Source organism: Phyllobates terribilis, unplaced genomic scaffold, assembly GCF_046119375.1.
Source record: "Phyllobates terribilis strain yellow unplaced genomic scaffold, ASM4611937v1 Scaffold_9__5_contigs__length_417890890, whole genome shotgun sequence".
Classification (NCBI taxonomy): Eukaryota; Metazoa; Chordata; class Amphibia; order Anura; family Dendrobatidae; genus Phyllobates; species Phyllobates terribilis.
The window spans coordinates 399,148,493-399,158,982 of record NW_027362769.1 but is presented as its reverse complement, the minus strand read 5'-3'; the positions used below and the strand labels follow the sequence as shown (position 1 = coordinate 399,158,982).

The 10,490-nt window shown below is 42.2% G+C and overlaps 1 pseudogene; it reads right to left on the bottom strand.

The window, feature by feature from the left end:
* Positions 1–4,170: 4,170 nt before the first annotated feature.
* LOC141161258 (up-regulator of cell proliferation-like) lies at positions 4,171–9,409 on the bottom strand (annotated as a pseudogene).
* Positions 9,410–10,490: the final 1,081 nt, after the last annotated feature.

Below are 10,490 nucleotides of genomic sequence, written 5' to 3'. Positions count from 1 at the left end.
TATATACTAGGACATCATCAGCAAATAGAGAGCACTCGTACTCGGTGCCTCCCACCTCAATCCACCTAATATTGGGGTTATGGCGAATTGATGAGAGCAGGTGCTCCGTCACTAGGATGTATAAGAGAGGGGACAGAGGACATCCCTGCCTTGTCCCATTGGTGATTGTGAAAGGTGATGAAAATGTTCTGACGCGCCCCCTGGGCCTTGGGATACCCGGAGCCGTACCCTTTTTGGTGGATGCTGGTGGTTGTTGTCTCCGTGGCGGCGACCCGGTTCCGTGGCTCAGGGCGGTCAAACCAGTGGCGGAACTATTTATGTGGTTTTGATGTTTAAATGTCCGACTACGTCACCCGTGGATTGCGGTCAGAGTGAACCGCCGCTGCAGGGCAGACCGCTGAGGCTGGTGTTGTGGGTGCAGCAGAGCGTAGCATAACTCCCCACGGGAGGAGTATAGCCTCAGGGCAGTGTATGCGGAGGATGGGGGTGATGGTGCAGGGCAGCAGCAGTAACGACACGGAGTCAGTAATGCCGTCCAGGGCCTTTACTTACAGTTCTTATTATCCAGACCACTTCTGCAGGTAACGGCTGCCCACGTCGTACTGTGCTCACCAGGTGAGGGGCTCAGACAACTCCCATATAACTTTGGAGCGCTTCACAGCACCCCCCTTTGTGTGTCCTTTGTCTGGCCTTCCTTACCAACCCTTCTGTCCGGCTGCCTCGGGCCTCCTCTTGGTAAACTTTGCACCAGTTTCCCTGACCCTATGTGGTGCCTTCCTAGCGGGTGTAGCGAGGGGCTGCGCCACATAAAATGTCACAGCCTCCGGTTTCTAGCTGAGGGTCGTTTCCCGCCTCCACTAGTTTCGGGTACCGGTCTCCCCCTTTGGCCTGACCCCTCCACGCAGGTGGATTCGGGCGTGCGGTGCCGACTTGCCCGTCCGCACCCCTGGGATCCCTTCGTTCCTGGAGCCTTCTCCGCTCCTCTTCCTTCCTTCTCCCTCTTCCAGGCCTGGGCCTCTGTTACTAGGCTCGCCTCCGGAGCAGAGCTCATGCAGAGCCCCTGCTCCCTGTCACTTCTGCTCAGACTTCTCTGCACTGAACTAAGATGGTGCCCACCTTTTATACTCCCTTCTCAATGCACCCAGGAACTGCTTCCTCCCTGCTCCTGCACTACAGGGTTCCCCTTCCTCAGTGTTCCCTCCCCCCACTCCAGCCAGTGACAGGGACTGTCGTGCCCATCTCAGGGGCATATTGGTCGCCCTGCCCCACGGCAATGTGGTGTAATGCATGCAGGTGTCGGGTCCTGATCCACACTCCATCCTTACCTGAGAGTGAGATATCACACCTCTGGGTGAGGTGCAATACCTCTGTAGCAACCGAGCCCTCAGGGTGCTACAGTTCCATTTATCTTCAGCCTAGGTGACGTATTGCGATACAGGGCCGTGATTTTGGCTATAAAAGGGTCCCCTAGACCCCTACCCCAAGCTTTTTAAGAGAATCATATATGGCGTGCCAGGAGACTCTATGGAATGCTTTCTCAGCATCCGAGAGTATCTAATTACAAATTTTTAACTGCATCTAGCCCAGGAAATACTTTGTGCCTAGTAGCAGTGTCTGCTAGTCAGCGGATTATCCCGGCTGTTAAGCAAGCTACACCACCTGTAGTTTGGACACTTAATTTTTTCAAAGGAAATGCTTCGGGACCACGGGATACTCAGTGAAGAGCATCAGGAGGCACCCCAAGGCATAGGAGCTGGGACTGGCGGTAGGATGCCTTGCGGTGGACAGCCGAGCTCGATCCTTATAAAAGCTTTTTAACTGCAGCAGCTTTAGTGGACGCTACTGGAGCTGGAATTACGCGGCTGCTGGCATGAGACTTGCCCTCCAATAGATCCTTGTAAATGGATTTAAAGTGTATTCATTCAAATTAGAGGGACAATTTAAATTAAAAAGCTTAGAGCTGCCTCCACCACAGGGGGGCTCGCTCGACCCACCAGCGGACAGGCACCAGTATTGGGAGAGGGGGGCTGCCCGTCAGGGTTCACCGCGGCTCTGGCACAAACCCGGCGACACGGAGGTGGCACGGGCAGGAGCGGACTGGCCGTGTCGGCTTCTCACTTTTTGGATTTTAGAAGGGCATGAGATGCCTATATCTGTGTCTCCCCCTCCTTTTACTCCTCCACCTCTTTTCTTTTCGCATGACTATATGTACTTGTCACTTTTCCATGTGTTAGTTGTGTCTTCTGAGCAGTTTGTCAGCTTTTGGACACCTTTGAAGGTGTTTTCTATGTGTTTCTATGTGTTTTTGTTTGCCTGCCATTGGTTTTAACGGTGTTCGAAGGTGTTCGACGAACAGTTCGACGAACAGTTCGGCGAACACACGGGTGTTCGACGAACCGAACTCGAACACTACGGGGGTGGCTCAACACTAATCACAATCAGCAATCAAGAGTGGCTTTCAGGAGCTTCACTCATTGAGATATACTTTTAGGTAGAAGCCACCATCCGGGGAACTACTGAAGGTCTCATAGCATCATTTTGGACTTATTAGAGTTGTGGGACTGGAGCCAACCATGCCTCACAGCCTTTGAACAAGATAATTGGACCTACGGACTTTTATACACTGACAAGTTGGCATTAGTGATGAGCGAGTATGTTTTGTTAACCCTTTCGACCTAGCACCGAGTGTTTATAGCGTGCTCGGGCTTTAAGTTTTCGTGGCTCCGTGAACATGATTTGCAACTGTTTGACAGATTTAATACATGTGAGGAACGCTGGAAAAACAGGCATTCCTCACATGTATTAAATCTGTCAAACAGTCGCAAATCATGTTCACGGAGCGAGGAAAACTTAAAGCCCGAGCACGCTATAAACACTCGGTGCTCGGCCGAGCATACTCGGCGAAAGGGATTAACAAAACATACTCGCTCATCACTAGTTGGCATATCTGTTATATGTTTTTAATGTAATCTTTTGATCTTATGAGGTCTAGAATACTTAGATACACAGAGCTATATGTGTGGGTGTAATAATACATATGTTCCAATTTTATCACAATGCGCAAATAGTCTGTTTATCTGCAAATATACTTTAAGTTTGTAGCAGATGTTCTAAGCAGCATCCTCGAAGAGATATTTTGTTTTTCTTGCTCTTTGGGCTGAGAGACTGAGCAGGCAGCATAGCTTGGGTATATGGCGCATGGCCAGGTGCACCTCATCAGGGAATTATCCTGAGACTCACATGGACACCTTCACCAACTTAACCATGTAACATACCATATGGAGCCATAATATAGAGCAAAGTGGAGAGGGGGCACACACTTTTTAAACCCATAAAAAGGGTCATGGTTTATGTCACAAAATGTTGTGTGTTGCCTGTTCAGCTTTCCTGAAGGTCATTCCTAGGTGGTAAAATTATTCTTATTGTCAATCTTGTGCAGCTGTGTTTAGTTAGCATTATACAATATATGAAGTTTGTCCCCCCAATATGTCAGGTCACTCTCAATGTATGTCTTTGGCACCTTTTTCTTTAAATTTTTGTAATGTCCATACTTTCTGTGGATTTACCTTTTAACCTGACGGGTATTCTCGAGAGTCAAAACTTATTGTAAGATGAATAAAGTTATTTTCTCTTAATGGTGAAACTTTGCATTGTACTGGTAGTAGAGCTGTGGTCCATAGTATGATTCCTTCAACTCATTATACAGTTTATTTAGTAACCTTCTGAGAATTTGACTCAAGAACATTGATTAGTTCCATTTCGCCAGGATAAAAAAAAACAACATAAAATCCTTTAAAATACTTAGTTTTGGCAAATGTTTAGGCCGTTACAGGTAATTCAAAAAAAAAAAAGTGAAGACTTTTATAATTAGAACTCAGTGTTTATTCAATGTCACTTTTATCACTTGTTAATTAGTAATTGAGCCAAGTCACATTGTTTAAATTGATTTGAAAGCCCTGGCAGCATAGCATCGTGTAAGCGGACACAACATAAAAAATAAAGCACAAACTAATCTGTAGAGAATTTGCATAAAATGTATGTTTCTATCAGGACTCTATTAAATGATCTTCAACAAACTTTGCATTAATCAAATAATTCAGGTGAATATAAGAAGCTTTGTACAAAGAAATACACTTCTTTCTAAATTTATGAGCCACGACCGCCCCTGTCTCCTTAAGTCATCATCCACTTTGAAAAAAACAACTCAGATCTGTCTTGGTCAAAACAGGACATGCTGCCAGCACAGTGAGGTATCAGGTTACCCCTCCTAATATACTTTATGGAGAGAGGATGGGGAGGAGGAGCAGGGAGCACTCAACACAAAGAGACAGAAAGATTGCACCGCAGCTTCCAGTAACTGCTCCAACTCACTGCAGAGCTGAGTTCACAGCCACACAGCTCAGTACTGCTGTACAATGTCTTACATACTGCCGCTGCTCCTGTGTGCTCTACTCAGAGCAGAGATAAAAGAGCAGGGATCGCTCCTCTCTGTGAATTTAGCATCATAACAGCTAATCTCCTCCCACTGACTAAAGGGGAAAACTGTTGAAAAATGCAGGATACAAGTTATAAAATGGATAGAAATTGTGGATAAACTTAAGACACGTGAAATTGCTGCAATTGTATAGGTTAACTAGATGTTGCAGGAAGAAGTTGTCATCTAGCTCTGGCTGTAAAATGACTTCTAAAGAAAACGTCTTCAGTGTAATTCTTTGAAAGATTCTAGTTTGTATTAAATGTTTTCTTTAAGCTGGAAAGAGCTTCTTGTTGAGTAATATTTTTCCAGTTTTCTGGCAGTTCTGCTGGTTTGGCATTATATTCTTCAGCAAAATTTTCATTATACTTGACAAAAATGTATTTCCAGTAATCGGAGGACTCGATGCTGGGGTCGGGTTGGATGGCCCAGTCTGGATAGTACGTGCGATACTCTTTGTATGGCTGCCATTTGTCATCTGTGTCTGAATTTTTAAAACAGGTTTCAGATACAACAGCCGTGGTACAAATGTCTGTCACTAAAACCTCTCTATTTTCCCATCTGCATTGCCCCAAACCTTCTGGTCTGTGGATAGATGCAAAGTGTTCATTATGGCCGTCTCCTCCGGCCTCACAGGGGACTCTACAGAATGGACACTGATGTCCGCATCCGATCACCTTCCTGAACAGCTCATCCTGAGGCTTCAGTGTCAGCTTAGAAAGCATAGACTCAATAGCCATGGACCTCAGCTCTGATAAGATTTGTGTTTCAGTATCTACAAGGAATTGTTCAATATCAGCTGAAAAGTGCTCCACATTTACGGTGTTATGGAAAGTGATCACATTCATCTCCTTCTTTGGAATGACCAATTCTGCTTTCAACATCTCACAAAACTGTTTTAAGAAATTTGGAGCAGTGTTGGACTTCAGGCAAAAATCATTGTTTAGGACACGTTTGATCTCCTTATCGATGGACGAAAGGAGATTTTCTTCCAAGGGCTGCAAATCTAATGGATTCCTGTATTTGTCAGTGATGTAACTTAAGATCCATTTTTTAAAAAAAGTTTCATATGAATTAATATATTCCACATATTGTTTAAAGGAATTTTCTTTTAGTAATTTCTCCAGGACTGTGCATTGGAAGAAACTTCTGCTACTAAAGGTTACATTGTCAGAATTATTCATAATTTCATCAACAATTTTTTTTCCAAGATGTTTGAAAATATAATCAATTAATGCTGGTCTGAGGCAGAGATCGCAGAAGCGTCGAGCTCTGCTCCGACATTCATCTTTCTTTTGGAATATACTGAGAAATGTGGAGAAGTATTGAGGTTTTAGTTTCTCCAGACACAGTTTTGGGTCATTTTCTTGAATAAACCGATCATGCATCACCTGAAACTTTTCAAATGTTTTTCTAAAAATGTAGAGCTTGATGTCCAACTCAAACTGGGTTGTGTAGAGGAGCTTCATCACAGACTTACTCTGGAACTTTGCATTTAACATGTGCAATAACTCCTTACAATACACATCGGCATAATTTTCAGATGTCTTCACTTTGTCTGTGACGTATTCCTCACACATAGTAATCAGTGAAGATGCAAGATTACTAATTGCATCAAAATGTTCTTGTTGGACAAAAATCATCTTTCTAGTAAATGATCTCCAGGTGTTATCAAGGTAGCTTTTGTTAACTGTAAAATGTCTTTCTACATTTTTTGATAAATGTTTCATTTCGATTAAGATTTCATTTATATGAGAACCTTTATTACTCATATCATTTGTTAGATGTTGCAGCATGGATTGTTCAATATCGCACCTCTTCAATGGTTCAAATTGTAAATCTGACAAGGTTTTTTTCCACATAATTTCAAATTCTTCTTTGATTTTTTGCTCACTCAGTTCGTGATTTTTCTTCCGGCAGATTTCTAGCAGATTGGTTATTTTGTCTTCAATAAGCCTCTGAGTTTGATTCTGGATATTCTGAATTTCCAACTTTCCTTTCTGAATGGAAGCTGCTTCATCATATTTGGCAAGAGCATTTAATCCTTGTTCCTTTCTGAGACTTTTTATGTCCCTTTTAAACTCTTCTCTGTATCGTTCAATGAGATTAACATCTTCAGAATTCTCAAAATGCTTTACTAGAGATGCCATCATTTTGTTTTCTTCCTCCAGTAGGAGGTTCTGGAGATCATTCTTTTTCCTATCAGCTGCTTCTGTAGACTGATTTTTTATAAGGTTTTCAATGCTAATTGACCAGTCATGAATTCTTTTTGAGAAATCCCATGCCCAGTTTGAGTACTCTATGGCCAATCTATTGTAAGCTTTGGCCACCAGACTGTTTCTGAAACTGTAGATGAATTTCTCATGTTTCACAGCTCTCCACAAACTCTCTATCCAGGTGACAAATTCTGAGATGTTGAATGGTTTTTGTTGAGACTTCTGTGTTTTCATGAATTCAAACAAATATTTTTTAAGTTCAAGGACATTTGCGCTGTAGCCAAGATTTACTGGAGCCATTGGGGGGTCCCCCTGCCACAGCCCGGGAATGTACCAATTGTGTTTCTCAAGATCATAATCCATTACATCACCAAAAGTTTTGATACCAGTTTTCTTCTCCATTGTTGCTGCAGTTTTTGTCATTTCATTCAATTGCTCCAGAAGTTTTCTCCTGTCTCTCAGATTCTTCTCAAAAGCGGAGACATCACTCACATTCTGATGGACAAATTGACAGCTCGGCTTTTTTCCAACTTCTTTCATTCTTAGAAAAGCATAGACAACTATCTGTAAAATATCTTTCATCTCTGTAGTATTCTCCATGGCCATATTGACTATTGTGATATCACTCAGCCCAACCACGAGCGTGGCCAACTCATTGTCATGTTCATAGCTGTCATCAAGAGAGGCCAATTCGGGAGCCTTCAACCCTTCAGTGTCAACCACTAGAATGAAATGACAGTCTAAATCTTTCTGGAAACTTTCTTCCAGTTTAATAAGAGTCATGAAGGCTCCTCGTGTACATCGACCACTGGCCACAGGGAACTGTAGACCAAACATGGTGTTCAGGAGGGTGGACTTCCCCGTACTCTGCACTCCCAGCACAGTTATCACCCTCATCCTGCATTGTCCTCCAGTCTTCTTGTTCAGCTCATTCAGGACATCAGTTATCCACTGTAAGGGAATGTTGGAGGCATCTCCGTCAATCAGCTCCAATGGGAACCCATCCAGTAGAAGATCTGCAGCAATTCCTGGTAGATTAGAACAATTTTCTGTTTAATTCGTTTTTGCTTTACCATAGAACACTCAGCCTCATAAAACTGCCCCATCTCACGTAAGAAGTGTTCGATTCCAAGGGAGCTATCAGAAATCTTTTGATCTAGTTCCTTGAGTTCCTTCAGATTGTAGGATTTAGTTTGTATTTTCTCCTTGTATTTGGCTTGTAGAGTAGACAGATTGTCTCTAGCAATTGCATCAAGATTAAGTTTCATCCACTTCAAGAAATAATGTTTTTCTTCTTGAGATCCATTAGTCATGACCTCCGTGAACAGTTTTACACCTTTTGGTATTTGTTGTTCATACTGCTCTTTATGAAGTGTATTTTGTCTCACCATCAGTTCAGACTGATAGGTTTGCACATCTTTGTCTCCTTGGTTCTTCATTCTGCAGAATTCTTTTTCTAATAGAGACAATTCCTTCCAGAGTTCTCTCTGCAATTTCATTGTCTTCTTCTAATAATCTGCTATGTTGTGGATTTCTGTGATTATCTTGTCGGCATGCTCTCTTGCTTTCTGACATTCTGTTGAATTTTCATCTGTAACAAATGGAAATCCTGAGATCTCTTTGCAAACATCTCTCAATGTAACGCTTTGAGGATGAGCTTTTAGAACCTGTTCAATCTTTATTTGGATCTTTTTGGTCATAGAAGCTTCATTCTCATCTTTATTCTTCAAAATGACACATGAGTTATTGCTCTTTAGTAAAGGTAAAAGATCTTTTAGAAATATTACAGTCTCTCTACTGACATTTTTGAAGGGGCCTGGTGTAACAATGAAGTAAAACTTAGTTTTTCGGTTACTGCAATTTGATAGCAGTTGGAATTGTCTTTTACTAATATCCTCAATAAAGATGAACACAGCTGAGGAGATATGGGATAATAACAAGAACTCTTCCCAGTGGGACTCCAGGTCTCCACGCAGATTGGTCACTGCAATGGGCTCAGGAAAAATATCAGATTTTCCATAAGGGAAATACCAGGACATTTCCACCAGCCCGTCAGATATCTTTCTCTCAATGTTTCCTCCTTCCATGTTGTCATGCATGAAGAAGCTGTGATATTGCTGTTCTGGATTCAGAACGTGGTTAAGGGTTTTGGATTTGGATAATTTGATTTTCCCAAGTCTGACAAAGGAGAAGATTGGCATTTTAACATTAACAACATTGTCTTCCTTGAACCCTTTACTAAGTGTTAATGACTCAGGTCTCCATTTTTTCACAATATCTCTCAGTGCCCAAAGCATGAGGGTGCCATTAGGACCATCACCAGGGGGTAGCACCAGAGGAACAGCAAACTGGCACATGGACATCTTTGTTATAATCTCTTGTTGGAGAAACCTGTCTGAGCAATGAAGAAGAAGACAGATAATGTCAAGTGGGTGGATAGAATGAGGCTCTACTGTCTCTCGCATGCCTAGCATGTTCAATAGATCATTTTCTGTAGTGGTCTCCAATTGAGAATATGGGACATCAAGTAAAGTGTTTCTGGCAGTAATGTTGAGAGACATGATCTTCCTCAGGACACACCAGCCTAATTCCTCTATCTTCTGAGGCTTGTAGTCTTTTAGAGCCTCTGGTCCAATACTCAGAATATTCCTCAATGTCAACTTGGAACGTACAAAGTTCTCCATATTCAGCTCCTTCACAAGTTCACGAAAAGTCTTTCTTGTTCCTAAATAAAAAACAGAAGACCAACAATTATAAAGTGATTACGAAGTAAAAGCGGACTATATATTAGGCACTGATATGCTGTTTCATGTGATAGCAACGTTTTCTCATGAATACTTTTGATCTTCTGTTAATTCAATCTAAAATCCTTAATATTTCATATTACAAAATAATGGAAACTCAATCAATTCTGGTCTGTCACAGTGAGGCTATTTAAGTTCTGCTCACATCACTCTTCGGTTTTCCATTCTAGCTTTAAGTTAGGAGAACTTCTCAATGAACACTTTCAATGTAAGCACCCACTGTATAGTCTTTTAGTGGCATAAGTTGGTCTTAGGCTCCCAAATAACAGCCCAACAGATGCAAAAACAACTCTTTATTTGGCATCTGTATGTTAAATTGAGACCTATGGATACTTTTGGTGTAAATGCTGTGAGATTTCCAAGTGTATACTCCAAATCTAGAGACAAACATGATGTGAACACGGCCTATTAGTGAATATTTTGAATATATTGTCCTTACGATTCCTAAAGTTACACTTTTCATTACTTTTGTTAATATCGCATCTACTAGATTTTTCTGGTATAATTTACCACTACTTCAAAAATAAAGTTTTTCACGTAGTTTCTTTAGAACTTTTTCACTGTTGCGCTCTGGTGGGCTCTGTCATTCTCAGTGCTCCAGTGTTTAGACCTCGGCTTGATGGTACATAATTAGTGTTGAGCGAGCACTAAAATGCTCGGGTGCTCGAAGCTCGGGCCGAGCTCACCGTGATACTCGGGTGCTCGACCCGAGCAAAGAGCCCAATGTTAGTCTATGGGAGACCTGAGCATTTTTGCGGTGGCACCCCCGGCAGTCTGTAGAAAGCCTAAAAAGTGCCCAAAACGATAGTGACAGTGCTCAATTGACATGGGGACAGCATGGGGTCGACCCAGGAAGCATTTCTTACCCCCAGGTCACTGCTGTCAACAACGTGGTCAGAGGTATTAAGCCACTTTTACGGGCTCACAATAAAATGTTCAAAAACTAAACTGAAACTTTTCCTGTGAAATATGTTAAGGAACATCCTTTCCAGGGTA